Source organism: Anolis carolinensis, chromosome 3 (genome assembly GCF_035594765.1).
Source record: "Anolis carolinensis isolate JA03-04 chromosome 3, rAnoCar3.1.pri, whole genome shotgun sequence".
In the NCBI taxonomy this organism is placed as follows: domain Eukaryota; kingdom Metazoa; phylum Chordata; class Lepidosauria; order Squamata; family Dactyloidae; genus Anolis; species Anolis carolinensis.
This window is the reverse complement of record NC_085843.1, coordinates 169,333,430-169,351,360: the sequence shown is the minus strand read 5'-3', so window position 1 is coordinate 169,351,360 and position 17,931 is coordinate 169,333,430. Positions and strand designations below refer to the sequence as shown.

Genomic DNA, 17,931 nt, shown 5'->3' with positions numbered 1-17,931 from the left:
AAAACCAGAATACCTAAATTTAGCTAAGATACGAAGAACAGACACTGAAACCAGTGGGACTTAATTTGGAGAAGAGGGAAACGATTCAGGATATGTGTTTTGTGTAAACTCTGTGGGAATGCTTGCTGCAGTTAATAATTATAAAGCATAAAATGGATAGTTCTTTTTGGCAATTCAGTATTGTTAAAGCAGGGCAGAGTTGTACACACACAAAGATAATTAAAAGCAATATTGGATGCTTTGAAATATGAACCTCTCCACCATCTATCTCAAGGTTAATTGGCTAGTGCTGTTCTTAACTCTGATAATTTTCTCCCACATCAATGTTGGCTGTTGTTATTTTAATTGTGAGCCACTATAATGTAAATCAAGTGTGTGTCTATATCTAGGAAACCTACTGAGATGGCAAGGCAGTAATAAATATCACTTACAATCACTTTTGATGCTATTCAGCTCTGTATCTTGTAATTTTAATTAGCTGCAATGATTCTAGAGGATAATAGGCTATCAGTACCACATTGAGCCCAAATTCAAAGAGTTGATTCGTCAGCAATCAGCAAGAGATACAGCTAGAGAAGATCAAAAGCTGGGGTGACACCAGATTTGGGATTTTGTGCTGATGCAAAGGAATAACATTTCAGAGGATCCCTGTGATCAAGGGAATTGAATAATTGCTGGTGTACACCAAATTACTAATGGCCACTGCAGAGATTTTTTGTAGCTTTGTATCGAGCTAATAAATATTTTTATTTTCATTTTAGAGAGTTGAGTGATCCATAACTTCTTCTCTCCATCACTTTGTCAGCAATACAGCTCCTTCTTAGAGAGTCTACTTTTGTAAATGTAGTCATGGTTAACATAGATGTCAAGACCCAGGCTGCAGAGCACCAATAACCATGCGCAGAGGCCAGAATCTATCTAATATCTTTATTAAAGGAATATATAAAGTCAATAAAAACTAGTGAAGAATATAGTTCAGAAGTAGGCCTTTCAGGAAAGGTCAAATATAGTCCAGGAAAACAATGTCCAATGTGTGATATTAGAGTCCAAAGTTATAATCCAATAACCGAAACACACACTTTGCCAAGCAAAGTGTGGGGAAAAGACAGGGTCCTTTAGTCCAATGGAGCTTGACAACAAGTCTGGAAGCAAACTAGATTCTTGGCAAACAAGGCTTGATATGTGGCAACAAGAGGCAAGAAACAAGAACGAGGTCCGTGGCAAGATCCGGGGAAAAGGCAGGCTTGGAACTAGAACAAGGTCCGTGGCAAGGTCCGGGGAACAGGGAACTGGAGTAGCGTAGTCCACACACGATCTCACTCCCGAAGCTGACGAATTGACTCCGCAAGGATTTCCTTGCGGGTAAACACCTATATAGGATCTTGTTTTCCCGCCAAGGAACACTTTCCCTGGGGAACAAGAAACGAAACCCATACTGTGTCCAGATGCATGACTCCTTAAGATTTCCCAAGGGAAACAGGCTTAATCAGCTAATTGTCTGGCAGCAATCCTGGCGCTTCTGCGATTCGCCTCCCTAGCGCCTCTATCTTGATTATAATAATCCCGGTGAGAAAATGGGGGAGATTTCTGCTCAAGGCTTGTTTGGCTGACTTCTTGTGGGCAAACATCTTGCAGGTGCAAGGGCTCCAATTCTGGCTGAAACGGTGGGAAACCCAAGTTTTCCTCTTCATCTGCCACAATAGTACTAGGAACGGGACTACATGGCCCATGAGTCATCACAATAGAGCCCATCTACACTGTCACATAATGTGTGACAGAAATCAAATTAGCCTGGGGCATTCAAATGATGGTCCAGGCTAATGTAGAGTAACTTGGGGTCAACCATTTAATCTAGTTTATACCTACCCAGGTTAATACCTGCAAAGATCCGGGTCTTCAAGGAGGATCTAGATCTTTGCAGGTACGGGGTCTGTGGAGACACTTGGAATCACCATCTGCAATTGCAGGTGTCCATCTCCAAAGTCATCCCATGCTTCTCTTGCTCAAGTAGGCCTGAGAAGTGGTATGGCAGTGCCACTCTTCCCTCCCTGTTCCCCATTTTGCCCCCAAATGGCAGGAACAACATATTTACCAATGTGGGAGTCTTCCCTGTAGCTCTATGACACTAAGGACACTTCCAGACAGACCGATAATCCGTGCCAAAGCGGATTTAAAAAACCTGCTTTGGTGTCAATTCCCATTCCCACTCCCCCCCCACCCCCACCCCCCCAAAAAAATGGACTATTTAACTTTAGTTAGTTTCGGCTCACCTGGTACGGTTGGCTTGCTGGCTTTAATGGCCATTTAATATTTTAAGAATTAATGTAATGGATCATTCATGTGTTTTATATTTAGGCCTAATTGTTTATACAAAATGCAGTGGTAATTGGTAGGTTATGTTATCAGTTAATTTTTGTTTAATCTTGTTGTAGTTGTTGTTTCCTATAGAGATTTGATTAGTCTGTTTTGTATTTTTACTTACAAATATGTTTGGCATTGAATGTTTGCTGTTTTGTGTTGTACTCCACCCTGAGCCCCCTCAGGAAGAGAGGGTGGAATATAAATAAAGTTAATAAATAATAATAAAGTTTTATTATTATATTATTATTTCCCCGGGGGTGAGGTGGCTATATGCCATCCCGATTACAATCAGGATGGCATGAAGTCACTCCAAAGCCCCCAAAAGTACCCCTTAAAATAAAATCAAGCTTACCTGGCTGCCAAAACATTGCTCCTCAATCCCTTCTGGCATGAGGAAATGATGCACCAGGAACTGCAAGGGTGGGGGAGGAAAAATCTGTCTCTCCCCCCCCCCCCACCGCCCCCAGATGGAGGGTGTGGGCTTTATGGAGACCACGTAAGTCTTTTTTTAAAAAAAGAATTTTATTAAATTTTTTATATTACATCGAAAGAGTGAGAACAACCAAGGTATAGAAAAGTAGGGAAAAGAGAGAAAGGTAAAAGTTTACAATCTACAAAAATATACCCACACACACAAAAACAAAAAGCAAAAAAAAAACAAAACAAAAACAAAAAACAAAAAAAATGACTTCCATTCCATCTTATTGGATAATATTTTCTTATTATTCAATAATATTTTTTCTTGCTAAGGAGAAAAAAAATAGCAAAATTGTCTCTCGTAATCTTCATTTTCTCAAATTATCCAGATAGTCCTGAAGATCGTCCCAATTCGTTCTTTTCATTATCTTGCCTGTATTTTTCTTCAACAAAAAAGTAAATTCATCCATATCCTTTATTTCTCTTATCTTCTCCACCCACTCCTCAATTGGTGGGACTGATTCCTGTTTCCATTCTCTAGCGAAAACAATTCTAGCGGAAGTCATAATATAAGTAAAAAGTTTATCTTCTTGTTCCGTCAATTGTAAGTCTAAATCTATAAATCCTAATAGATAATACTCTGGTTTTCTTATAAATGTTCTTTTTTAAATCTTTTGTGATTTTTCATGAATCTTCATCCAAAACTTTGTTGCTTCTTTGCAAGTCCACCACATGTGATAGAAGGAGCCAACTTGTTCTTTACATTTCCAGCACTTATCAGAAACTGTTTTATACATTTTGGCGAATTGTTTTGGTGTAGTATACCATCTGTGGAACATTATTATCCAATTCTCTTTCAAATCCATTGCATATGTATATTTAATTTTTTGTTCCACATTTGTTCCCATTCTTTCACGTAAGTCTTATTTTATTTTCAGGGATAATTTTGGGGCTTGTGGGGAGGGGATGGGCGCCATCCCACACTTTTGGGCTCTAGGAGTCCATAAGATGTGAGATGGCAATTGGGAGTCATCCCCAGGTAGACTCAGGACTACCCAATATCGAATCCTCACAGGCCCAATACTGCATTAGATCCGGGCCTTTCAGGGAAGCCTAGATCTAATGGGATATTTAATTAATTTGGAACAAACCAGGGTAACTGGTTTTGGGGCCTGTCTGGATGGACCCTAGGAAATGAAGTGGCAGAACTTTGGAGAAGAGGAGGAATTCCCTCTCTTAATCTTCATCACATCACTTTTTCATTGCTTTGCTATGGTTTACACATCTGCTCATGTATGGGACTAGAAAAAAGCTTTAAAAACTATTATAGGAGAAAATGACATGGGCAAATTCACCTATCGATCTTGCAGAAGGGATGGCACATACTAGCTGATTCAAAGATCAAGCAGAGGCATTTCAATTCAATATTAGAAAATACCTCTTTATTGTAAAAGCAATTCAATAACTGAAAATACTACCTGGCAAGAAGCTGATTATCTTAGAATTTTAAGTAGAGTTTGGTCATCCTTCAGGAATACTGTAGTAATAGATTTCTTGTATCGGCCTGTGAATGGATTAGGTGATACTGCAACTTGTATGCTTTTACTCTGCACATTTTTAGAAGCACTGTTTTTTGGGGTTTGTGCATTCGTATTGGCACAAGTCACCACATGTTTATGGATAAAGCCAATCACTTGTCTATAACAATATCATTGAATCTACTGATAAATAGCAAGTCAACACTTTTGTAAATTCTACTGCTTCTGTGAATTTTCTCTAGATGAGAATAGCAATTGGATTTAAGCCATGTTTAGCAAAGCACTATATGATACTAACATGAAACATCATCATCTTATTTTTCCTCTTTAAGATACTTCCTCTACCAGAATCTAATGTGAAGCAAGTTATTAATTTTGTCTCTTTCTGTGTGTGGGTGCACACACATGTGTGCGCATGAAGGCTCATACAAAGCAAGAACAATTTGGAGGAAAATATCCCTCTAGTGATCATTTAATGACATCTTCTAAATTGCTCTATTATAGTTATTTGAAGAGCCCCTAAAGTGTTTGAATAACTCTACAGTGCTTCTATTTGGCCATCTGGAATGCACAGTATGGGAAGGAATCCCTGAGCTGAAGATTCATAGGGATAATATCACTGCTGCATTATGAAAGTCTGGCAAGTAAACAAACATTCTTGTGGAAAGATCACAGCAGGGTGTGACAATCTTCCAGCTCTGTACAATGGCTTTAGAAGCCCTCCGGATAAATGCATTGTAACCCCACACACTGATGAAGGGCAAACATATTGTGTGTTGTGATACTTAGTTCTGTCCCCCTCCTCCCCACTCTCGTACAATCATGTGAAAATGGATACAATGAATTAAACTGGGGTTACCTTGTTTAAATTAGTTCCCCTAAACAACTAACACAATTGATATAGTGTTCTGAGGAAAGAGGACAGCATGAAGGCCAGACTTGGATATAAGTGGGAGGTAGTGGAGTTTATTTTTAATGGTAAAGAGGAACACAATGCCTCCTCTTCCTTTTATTTTTTCTTTGTTTCTTTTATTTTTTTGTAGTTGTGAATGTTGGATTTCTTATCTTCATCATTTGCCATGCTTTTTAGAGATGGGAAATATGCTTTTTTAAAGAGTGATGACAACTGGTGTATTGGCATTAATTGCCATTTTTGTAAGCCGCCCTGAGTCCCCTCGGGTGAGAAGGGCAGGGTAGAAATGATAGAAATAAATAATAAATAAATAAACTGAGAAAGAATCCCAAATGACAACAATGGAGCCAGTCCTATTGTTAGGCTGAGTGTAAGGGAGAAGGAAAATAGGGATTTTTCCTCAGGTGCCAAAATACCTTAATACATTAATTTGTTAGGGAATCATTTCCTGTCTCACTGTGGGTAGAAAAATGCTTTGAGCTAGTTCTACACTGCTACTTTAACTTAAACCCCATACCGAAAATGGTATGGGGTTTAGCCGAATTGCACACCCCTATTTAGTAGCACGTCCTTTAAAAATAAATAGAAATATTTTTCTTCTGAGGACATTGATGATGGTCTTTTTTTTTTTGTTCTTTTCTTTTAGGTGCTTTAAGGAGAAGAACAAAAAAAACCCATCATCAATGTCCTCAGAAGAAAAATATTTCTATTTATTTTTAAAGGACGTGCTACTAAATAGGGGTGTGCAATTCGGCTAAACCCCATACCATTTTCAGTGTCCTGATTTTGGTGCCCCCCACCCCGATCCATTTTTCAGGTACCTCATGAATTCTGGTGGGTAAAATTCATTTTTTAAAATCTGGCAGCTGAAATATCCGGGAAGATCTGGCCCATTAGGGCAATGGGGGAACTTCCCAGACTCCCGTTTCTATCATTTTTCTCCTCATATCTTTCAACTAGACCCGAGTTTAACTACCTCTTCACATGGGGCTAAAATTGGTGGCATGTACCAGTTCAGCCCAGTTCACCCATTGTGCCAGCTGGCTCCCATCAAATGACACCGGCGTGGCTCCGTGGGTGACCGAGGGCAGAGCTGGTGCATGCAACATAACAATACGGGAAGCTTCCCATGTTGCCATTGGAATCCATGGAGCCTCCGATGGCCTAGGGGATAAAAGCCTCATGACTTGAAGGTTGGGTTGCTGACCTGAAGGCTGCCAGGTTCGAATTCCACTCGGGGAGAGCGCAGATGAGCTCCCTCTATCAGCTCCAGCTCCATGCAGGGACATGAGAGAAGCCTCCCACAAGGATGGTAAAACATCAAAACATCCGGGCGTCCCCTGGGCAATGTCCTTGCAGATGGCCAATTCTCTCACTCCAGAAGCAACTCAGGTTGCTCCTGACATGAAAAAAAAAAATTGGAATCCATGGGGGGAAGCTGCTGCACTCCACATTTCCTCCCATGGGATCAGCTGGGTGATGTGGGGCGTGGGGGACCTCCAGCAAAGTGGAGTGACTCCAGCAGGAGACTAGCTATGTGACAAGAGAAAGCATCAGACGTAAGAAACCCCTCTCTCTGGGATCCTTTCTCCTTATATCCTTCAGTAACACCTGGCACCCTTTTTAAACACTTGTTTCAGTGAGAGCCACACCATCAGAAAGAGTATTAGCTAGTCATTCATTCAAAAAGATATAAATTAGGTAAAGGTTTACCCCTGATGTTAAGTCCAGTTGTGACCGACTCTGGAGGTTGGTGCTCATCTACATTTCTAAGCCGAAGAGCCGGCATTGTCCGTAGAAACCTCCAAGGTCATGTGGCCGGCATGACTGCATGGAGCGCCGTTACCTTCCTGTCGGAGTGGTACCTATTGATCTACTCACATTTGCATGTTTTCGAACTGCTAGGTTGGCAGGAGCTGGGGCTAACAGCGGGCGCTCATTCCGCTCCTGGGATTTGAACCTGGAACCTTTCGGTCCACAAGTTCAGCAGCTCAGCACTTTAACACATTGTGCCACTAGCTTTAGAAACGACAGCTTTAGAAATGGCAAGATACCTCTACCCTGCATTTGAAGTTTGTGTCGTGTGACCATCAGTGGCAGTTTCTTAAGTGTGTAGATGCTTAATAAATAAGTAAATGCTTATTTATTGCTATTTGAGTAAAAAAACAAAACAAGGAAAGTGATGCAGAGCCATGAGTGGCATGGAGAATTTAGATCACCAGCTGACTGGAGCACAACCTGTCTCTTTCAGAAGCATGCTTGCAACAGAAATATGGAGGCCAAGCTGGGCTAAAAGCTGGGCTAAAAGACATTTTGTGGCTTTCCTGTTCTGATTGGCTAAGCAGTCAAGACTCACAGAGAAACCCCGTGTTGGCACATGGTTGCCTCTCCGCACTCCATTTGTACCTGAATAAAATTAAAAGTATCAGTGGCCATGTGGTCTGTTGCTGCTAAAAAAAATGGTGGTGGCTCCCATGCCATTACGGCTGGCCAAAATAGACAAAACAGCCAGAACCCATTTTTAAAAACAGATCTGTGCACAGCCCTACTACTAAGGCCCCTTCTACACTGTCATATAAAATACAGATGATCTGCTTTGAAATGGATATGACATTGTAGACTCATATAATCCAGTTGAAAGCAGATCATCTGGATTATCTGATTTGATAATCTGGATTTTATAGCAGTGTAGAAGAGCCCTTAGTTCTCACCTCTTTTTGTGTAACCAAACTTTGCCCCAGATAAAAGGATGAACTGGGTCTCCACCATTTTGAAATGGACATCCTTTTTTCAATGAAGGAATACAGCCAAATTATACCAGCTCTAGAGCTGGTTTTCATTCATGTCACCCCTGATTTTCTACCAAAAGATAAAATACTTTTAAGACAGGAAATACTAACCTGTCATCTCCATGAAAATTAAGCAAAGTGTCTTAGTTCTGTTCTTGACATTAAGAAAAAAAAAGAAACCAAGAAGTCATCTCCAGCTGCAGCAAAACATCAGAAGCATATATACCCAAATAGTATATGGTCAAGTCAGTTTGTGCTGAAACAGTGACATGATTGTCACTGCTATCCATTGCCACATTTAGGGCCTATGCAACTCAGAAAGAAATTGCAATTACAGTAGAGACTCGCTTATCCAATGTTCTGGATTATCCAATGCATTTTTGTAGTCATTGTTTTCAATACATCGTGATATTTTGGTGCTAAATTCATAAATACAGTAATTACTACATAGCATTACTGTGTATTGAACTACTTTTTCTGTCAAATTTGTTGTATAACATGATATTTTGGTGCTTAATTTGTAAAATCATAGCGTAATTTGATGTTTAATAGGCTTTTCCTTAATCCCTCCTTATTATCCAACATATTCGCTTATCCAACGTTCTGCCGGCCTGTTTATGTTGGATAAGTGAGACTCTACTGTATTAATATTATTATTACTGTTTTTATTTTTGTTTTACAATAATAGCATACATGCCCAAAACCAATTCAATGTGTGGTGATTTATAGCTTGGTTTTGCACAGATAGATGTGTATGGATCTGCTCTATGCTGAGTTTCTCCCTCAGTGATCATTTTCTATGAATGCTCAGAGCACAGACTTTAAATCAACCAAAAGAGACCTTTACATGGAACTGGAGCACCTGAATACTCTCCCAGTACCTCTTCATATGGGTTTGATTTTGGTGGCAGTGACGGGTGTCCTGCCACCGAGCCTTATGGCTCCCATCACAGTCCGGAGAAGTACTCCCAGGTTGGATCCGTCATGGAACTCTCCCAAAAACCCTGGAAAATTACCAGCAACAGTCAATGGGAGGTTCCTCGTCTTTGCATAAGGAAAGATGGATGAATTGAGCCAGGTTAAAGGAACTTATCCTAAAGGCCTATGGTTTCGCCCTGCATCATCCCATCGGGGAAAGTGTCAACACCCAGATTCCCCTCATTTCAGGGAAGGCAACACAGGAAGGCTTCCAGGTTGCCACAGTTGCAGCATGTGCTCCTTTCTCTCACATTTTATTTATTTATTATTTATTTATTACAATATTTATATCCCGCCCTTCTCACCCAACAGGGAACTCAGGGCGGCTTACAATGAATCCTGGCCAGAAGTGCCTGTACATCATGTGAAGGGCTCCATGCAGAAAAGGGAGAGGAAGCAGCAAACGATGGACAAATTGGCCCATCTGATGAGACTGAAAGAGGCTTCCCCCATGTGATGAGGTAGGGAGGAAGCCGAGATTGTATGGGGTGTGGGGTGACAGGTCCCTCCTGGGTGGGAGCCGCTGGCATCACCAAAATCCTCAGTGATCCATAGTGATTCCATCAATGCGTGTAAGGAGGTCCTAGAATACTAGGGGTGTATCTTGACAGAGTAGAAACAGCAATGGTGATCCAGAGTGGGGTACTCTGGATCAGAATTGTCAGGGGCTACACACCACATCATTGAGTTTGTTCCAAAGCTGGGTGAAGGCTAAACTGCATTGTTCTGAGTTGCCCGCACAGCGGGATGATGGCTTCATAGCCAAATGGCACTGGAACCAGTTCAGTACCGTTCAACTTCAACCCATACCTTGCCCCTTTCAATCTCCTATTTGTGGAGCTCACGAAGCACAGAAATTGCACTGTTTCTCACATCACACCTGGAGTGATGATATCCAAATCGACGAAGTAACATAAGAAAGGGGAGGGGTAGGAGGAATCATTCCAGCTTTCCTCCCATCCCTTCACTGATCCCATCACTTGAGTTATCCTTCCTCTAGTTGCTGAGCAATAAACAGTGCAATTTTTAGCCTAGCAAGCACCACAAACTGCAGATCAAGGGGGCAAGGTAGTTGTCATTTTGTTCCTATACATTTTGTTCCTGAGTTTTATGTCATGACAAACCGACAAATGGTATCTCTGTTTAGCTGTACAAGAATTTGGTCCTGCCTCAGTGCTTGAAACCCAATAAAATGAATTAATTCATATCAAAAATGTCTCAAACTTTTCTCAATAAGCAGATAGTCATATTTTTTCCATTTTATTCTTTCAGTGGTGATTGAGTGTAATTAAATATGTGTCATAAAGGCCTCTTCTTTCCATTGGGAAAGAGATAAGAAAAAATATATCAGTTTTCTCTACACCATATATTGAAGAACAGGTAGAATGCTTGGAGATTCTTGGCTTTTTAAAAATGACACATAAGGGAGGACATGATTTGTTGTTCCTGTTCCTGCAATATGCCTTCAAGTTGATATTGAATTATGTGAACCCGATCACAGGGTTTTCATGTAAAGATTGATTCACATTGCCAACCTTTCAGAATAAGAGTATTTGTTTTGTCTGTGTTCACTCAATAGTTTTCTATAGCTGAGATGATGATGATACTGATGATCATGATGACAATTATACCGTACATTCAGAAGAGAATTAAAATGGAAAGGCACACATAAAACTGAAAAGGGTTAAGGAAATTGTACCTTTCTCCCTGATTGCACACTACTGCCAAAGGTTACTTTTTCTGGGGAAATGTAAGACCAATGGTTTTCTTTTCCATCTCTAATCCCATCAGTATGGAAGAAGACATCAAGAAATGATACATGGACAATTTTGTTCTTCCTTATGCACATATCTGTCTGTGACAGAAGATCTTTTAAAGAATTCTTATCCACTTCATTCTGTTAGTTACTGTGCAAGTTTGATGAAAACCAAATTCCCTCTCCTCATCTTCATTGCAGTTGGTGTAGTTTGGGGCTATTAACTTTATTGAAGAGATGTCCCAGCTGTTTAAAATAAAACCAAAGTGACTTTCCCCCTTCTCTGTTTTGCTCTGACAGCAATATGAACTGTTCCAGGTGCTTTTACCTTTGCTCACAGAGAGTGAGAGAAGCTAATGAGTCTCAGGAAATTTAACATGATAATTTTCCCTGTGTTTGAAAATAATAAAATCGGAGATTGAGCAGACTCCAACAAGCAAAACCTTTGGGGAATAGCCTGCTCCGCAAAGAAACCCATCTCCAGCACTCTCACATTTTAAGATGACATTTCATATATTATGCAGAAATCAAATAGAAATCAATTGGTCTTGTATTCCCTGTTCCCCTATTTAGCAAGAAGGCGAAAAGGTGCATTACAAGAGAGTTGGTAATTCAGGATGAATAATGCTGCCAACAAATTTCCAGCTTCCCTCCGTCTCTATAGGATAATGGTTTGGGGCTTTCTATCGTTCTCTGTCTCTGCTCCCATAATATAACTAGGGCCGCTTCCACACAGCTGTAAAAAATCCCACATTATCTGCTTTGAACTGGGTTATATGGCAGTGTGGACTTAGATAATCCCCTTCAAAGAAGATATTGTGGATTATCTGCCTTGATATTCTGGGTTATATGGCTGTGTGGAAAGGCTCCTGACACAAGACAGCTATGTCTGCCTGATGCTCAACCCTCACTGGTGCCTTTCCACTGTCTGTCCCTCTGTTATACAGTAGAGTCTCACTTATCCAACATAAACGGGCCGGCAGAACGTTGGATAAGCGAATATGTTGGATAATAAGGAGGGATTAAGGAAAAGCCATATCAAATTAGGTTATGATTTTACAAAGTAAGCACCAAAACATCATGTTATACAACAAATTTGACAGAAAAAGTAGTTCAATACGCAGTAATGCTATGTAGTAATTACTGTATTTATGAATTTAACACCAAATATCACAATGTATTGAAAATATTGACTACAAAAATGCGTTGGATAATCCAGAATGTTGGATAAGCGAGTGTTGGATAAGTGAGACTCTACTGTACTTCTTTCCAGGAGTGTGATAAATGGCAGAAATGTGTTCTGTTTTTGTTTTGAATTTTGGGTCCCCCATTCTGTTTTTGGGAAGATTCCGGGATATTAGAAAGGGTGCCATTCGAATTAGTAATTTGGAACCCTGAGTGCTGTTTTTGTTTCAGTAAGTTTCGGTGTCCAATGGGGGAACTTGCAAGGCTCATCTTTCCATCATTTTTGTGACTATCAGAATGAAATTTTCCACACTTATAGGACACATTTATGTTTGCAAGCCTTCCAAGTTTCAAATCATTTTGCTAATTCACTGATATTTTTGGGAAATGTTTAAAGTTCTTACCAAAAAACATTTTTTAAACCCATAAGAGGGGTTTCTGGGATCTAAAATCCAAGGCCTGTGAGTGGCTGAGAAACATGATGCAATAAGTGTGGCTGCGCTTGCTGCTCAACCCCATCACCCCCACCACAGAGAAATTGCTCACTGCAAAACAAATGGTCAGAATGCTAATTATGACAAATATGCCAGACTCAACCGATATTTCCTGAATTTAGCTGAAAGATTCGGCAGCTTGTGTTTCATTTTGGTAAGATATTGGAGAGGGGTTCTTCTCAGTTCGTATCTGTCATTTTGGCTGTCCAGTTGCCAAAATTATCTGAATTCCTAATTGATTTCCGGAATTCAGAACACCCCTATTACATTCTTAACCCTGCAAAGATCCTGCATGGGCTTACACCCAAAACATTTCCCCAAGTCTCCATAAATTTATTTTCCACTCAAAGCTTTCTCTTAGTTGCACATTTTGAGTTCTACACTAGCAAACTCACAACATGACATAGTTGAGCTTTCTCAGTTGAAACCAAATTTAATGCTAGTTGGAAGATTCTGGGTGGTGTTTCATCAAACAACAGCTATGCATCATTACCACTTAAATGATAGACCGCAGTAAAGGATCTCCCAGAGGCCATCCAATTGCACTGGCCTTGAACTCTATGTTTTGTCCTCCTTTTAACGTATTTTGACTTAAGTGCAAATTATTGCCTGGGAAATCAGCTCTGGGGAGTCTTGTTTTTCCTATATAATAATAATCTCTGGGACTTGGGCAATCACTTCTGCGCTCCCAGCTCTTTTCTTATCAGATGGATTTTCACTCATTTTCTCACAGAATGCAAGAATGGATTTATGCTTACAGATAGCTCTGATGGGAGCTGTTTGAATGTAGTGGTTGACGACATCTGGACTTTAATCTTACAATTCTAATTCCTTCGGTAGGCATATAGTGGAGCAAATTTGAGCATTTCATCCCTTCAATATATTGTCCTTCATTATCCTTGAAATTCAAAGACAATAAGGACATTGGCAGACTATGCCCCTTCTTGGCAGATCAGTTTTAGCTAAATCTAGGCAGTCAACATCAAGGCAGATGTCACAATGACGACCCTGGGAAGATTTCAAAAAATATTGGTGGCTGACCTACAGAGAGATATTGTCACAATAGGATGCCAAAGCCATCTTACAACTTAAAAAAGGCTGACAAGGTTTATTATCTATTATCAATTTCCTGCTTCTGTATGCTTCAGTTTCTGTGAGGTCTAGCCAATTGAAGGGTTATTGTGGACTCATTTTTTGAGGGACATATTCTGTGAAGGTGTAGGAGAATGTCAACTCTTTGAGAAATGACCTGAACCTCTTGTCCTAGTCTTTAAAATGCAGCAGAATCTAAGGTACTTATGTATAATAATCTGTTCAAAGGTTTCATTTTTAATGCAACTGCAATCACCATGATTGGTGCTTGCCTTGAATAAGTGATGGTAGGATTATGTCTGCAAAACAACTTTTCCATGTGTAGAAGATAATTTAAAAATTCAAACTGTTACAATATCCAGTAAAAATCTTAATACATTATCAGCACTGCTCTTTCATTTGTTGAGGAGAGAAATACAAGGCTGCTAGTGGACTTGCAATATACCATATTTCATCACATAATAGTCACACTTCTTCCATCAAAAGGGAGTGTGTGACTATTACATGAGGAAAAACATATGCCTTTAATAATCTAATGTCTGATTTTAAAAAAATAAAATATAAATAAATAAAATGCCTTACTTCCAAGACAGGAGGAAGAGGAGTGATGATTCAGCCTTAAACAAATGGATCCATTTCTGTTTGTTTGTTTGTTTGTTGTTTTTTAAAAAAACTGCAGAGCCATTATAGGCTGGTTCTCCCTTCTTTCCTTCTTTCTCTGAAGAGAAGGCAGTTTAAAAACTATAACATGGATAGCTCTGAAGCTCCACTCTTCCCTCCTTCCTCCGAGGCAAGGCAATTGATAAAGCTTGAAATTGAGGTCTCTGGAGCTCAGACCTTCTCTCCTTCCTCCTTTCTCCAAAGAACTCCATGTTGTTGTTTTTAAATTGCCTTAAGGCCTCAGAGGAAGGAGGGAAGAGAAAAGAATGGAGCTCCAGAGACCTCCATTTTGTAGTTTTTTAACTGCTTTGCCTTCAAAGAAAGAAGGGAGGGAGGAAGGGAAGGAGGGAGGGGAAAATCAGCTCCAAATGGCTCTGTCACTATTATGAGAGAAAAATAAAAATACAATTTTTGGCCATTTTTGAATGCGACTATTATGTCGTAACGACTATGTGATGAAATATGGTAACTTTACAATGCACCATCCAGATCTACAAGAAGTGTCTTGATCATGGCTCCAAGTGGTCTGGAAGAGGATCTTCATAGTGCTTTATTTCAGGTCTTTAAGGTAGGGGAAACTAACAGTCCCCTTTCCCACCATCTTTGGCTTTCTACTGTTATCCTCAATAGTATTAAAGTCTTTGACACAGTAGCAGACCAGGACTGTGTAGAATTGATGCAGTTAACAACAACAACTACTACAACTACTACAACAACTTTATTTTTATATCCTGCCTCCATCTCCCCGCAGGGACTCGGAGTGGCTAACATGGGGCCAAGCCCAAAAACTCACAATAGAACAGAATAAAATACATACATAACCACAACATCATTAACAAATAATACTAAAACAGGCAACATGTTTATAGAGTCTCACTTATCAAAGACATGCTTATTGTTGGGATATTTGTTTTTGTTTTATTGTTGTTATTATATTGTTGTGTCGGGCAAGGCCCCATGTAAGCTGCTCCGAGTCCCTCCGGGGAGATGGGGCGGGGTATAAAAATAAAGTTGTTGTTGTTGTTGTTGTTGTTGTTGTTGTTGTTGTTGTTATTATTATTATTATTATTATTATTATTATTATTATCCAAGGATTATCCAAGGCATTTTTGTAATCGATGTTTTCAATATATCATGATATTTTGGTGCTAAATTTGTAAATTACAACATAACATTACTGCACATTGAACTACTTTTTCTGTCAAATTTGTTGTATAACATGATGTTTTGGTGCTTAATTTGTAAATTCATAACCTAATTTGATGTTTAATAGGCTTTTCCTTAATCCCTCATTATCCAAGATATTCGCTTATCCAAGGTTCTGCTGGCCCGTTTAGCTTGGATAAGTGAGACTCTACTGTAATAACATAGTAACAAGATAAAATAAGAGGCCACCAATTTGCCACCACTTTAACTGACATGGCTCAATGTTATGGACTATGGGTGTTGGCAAGGCACCAGCACCCTTTGGTAGAGAAAGCTAAAGACTTTGTGAAGCTACAATTCCATAGTATTGCGTCGTATTGAGCCATGGCAGTTAATGTAGTGTCAAATTACATTAATTCTACAGTGTAGATGCATCCCTAGATAGAAGGGAAGGGAAATATCAGCTAAATGCAAATGTGTATGAATGAATGTGTTATTTTAATTTCAGATATTCCAGTGGATTTTTTTTCTGTGAACCCATGGGAAATTTGGGTTTTAAGGAGTGATGTGCAGGAGGCGATAATGGTGGCATTGCCAAGAGAAAGAGAGAGAGAGAGAGAGAGAGAGGAATGGAGAGCAGCTCTACAAGGGTGAAAAGTGGGAGAGGACCATGGAGAGGTCTTAACTCGAGGTATAAATTGCTTAAAACAAACTCATACTTTATTTTGTTAATAATTTTCTTTTGCGTCTGTTGCATCTACTTGGATTGCATAGTTTGAAGTCTCATGATGCAGGTATGTGCCAGAGTCTGTTCTATTTATAGGAGGAATTGGGAGTGTTTTCCCCCCTCTTCTGCAGCCAGTCAGAAAGAGAAAAGGGAAGGAGTCTGCTGCTTTTGTGTGGAAATAGATTTGAAAAGTGTTCCACTAGTGATAAAATGGACCCTGTCAGCTGCCAAGAGTCATATTTCTGTTCCATATCCTCACTTTACAAACAAGGATGCTTTTAACAACCAAGATGAGTAGGTTTGTTCCTTTCTACAGCTACCTCCACGGTTTTTCTTCTTCTTCAGGAGCCAGGGCCTTCCATCACTTTTGGAAATATCTTAGGGGAAAAGCTACATTTAACATGACAAAATGTTTTCTGCAAGACACCTAGAGGGAACCATCCCACCGTTCGAGAGGTCATATGTCATGTTGTATGAATAACAAAAAATGACTCACTTTGAATAATTAACTTGTAAATCTGTTTTGTGGATGGCAAAGAAAGTTCTTTTCTTCTCCCACTTAACAAGTTTCTATGCCAGCCAAACCAATGCAATTCACTGGGGAGGACTGAAAATTCTAACCTGTCCTTCCCCAACAAATGTGGTTTATACATCTAATTATGATTTCCCCCCATTCCTGTGTTGGAAAGCATTAGTCTGGGGGAGGGATCCAAGTCCCCAACTCTTCTATTCTTGCATTTAGGATGAATATTTTATGTAGTTGTGTCCCTGCTGTAGGAGAAAACAAACACGTCATCACAATATTCTCAATCAGGAAAAGCAGGAGGAAGGAAGGCAAGAGGGCACAAGCAGAGGAGGTTCAACCACCAGGCCAACTAGGCAGTTGCCTGTGGTGCCATCTTGTTGGGGGCAACATCGAGGCAACTCCTGTCTCCTGCGGCCTGCCTCCACTGCCGCACTTCCCTCCACAAGGAAGGAGCCAAGGTTGCCGCTATGGGGAGCAAAGAAGTGGCGCTTTTCTGCTCCGCAAAGCCCCGAACACCTTCCTTCTCGCCAGGAAGGCGTTCGGGGCTTTGCAGAACAAAGAAGCCGCCTAACGCCTTCCTGGCGAGGCCTTCCTGGTGAGGCCTTTCCCTTCTGCCCAGCACTCCGGCGAGCACCGGGCGGCCCAGCACTCACCGGGTGGCCCAGCGCTCGCTGCAGGAGGGAAGAAACCAGAATCCATGCTCTGGTGTGATGTGGCAGTAAGGTAAGTCCTACTGGTTTATTTTAATTCTTCCAGTTGGGAGCTCAAATAGTTACAAATATACTTTCCACCCCTAATCTGAAGCTTTACCTATGGAGCTATAATAGCATATTTCCTCATGCATCCACCATCTGATATTTCAGTAATCACTAACAAATGTGAATGTATGTACCATCCTTTAACAGCTGAACCTCAGTAACCTCAGTCATCAGTTACAACACCTTTCAGTATATATAGGGCTCATCTACGGCACCTTCTACACTGCCATATAAAATCTAATTTATTTGTTTTGGACTGGATTATATGGCAGCGTACTCATATAATCCAGTTCAAAGCAGATAATGTGGATTATCTGATTTGATAATAATAATAATAATAATAATAATAATAATAATAATAATAAAACTTTATTTATACCCCACCACCATCTCCCCAGTGGGGACTCGGGGCGGCTAACATGGGGCCATGCCCAAAGCAATACAATATAATAAAATATAAAACAGCATATCATAACATAATTAAAAGTAATACAATAGATAATAATAGACATCACATCAAGAAATCAAGAAACAGTAAAACAAGAGCAGGCCGCATGAACATAGAGATAAAACCCGGAGTGAGAGGGACAG

The 17,931-nt window shown here is 40.1% G+C and overlaps 2 long non-coding RNA genes across 2 annotated transcripts in view; both read left to right on the top strand.

Annotated features, from left to right (window-relative positions):
* LOC134297654 (uncharacterized) overlaps positions 1 to 11,776 on the top strand; it is a 139,784-nt gene extending 128,008 nt beyond the window's left edge. The window contains exon 4 of the long non-coding RNA XR_010004475.1: positions 9,309 to 11,776. This is a non-coding gene — a long non-coding RNA (uncharacterized LOC134297654). The remainder of the gene's footprint in view (positions 1 to 9,308) is intronic.
* Positions 11,777 to 13,163: 1,387 nt separating this feature from the next.
* On the top strand, positions 13,164 to 16,041 carry LOC134297653 (uncharacterized). Its single transcript, XR_010004474.1, has 2 exons — positions 13,164 to 13,723; positions 15,838 to 16,041. It is a non-coding gene; the product is annotated as an uncharacterized LOC134297653 (long non-coding RNA).
* The last annotated feature ends 1,890 nt before the right edge of the window (positions 16,042 to 17,931 follow it).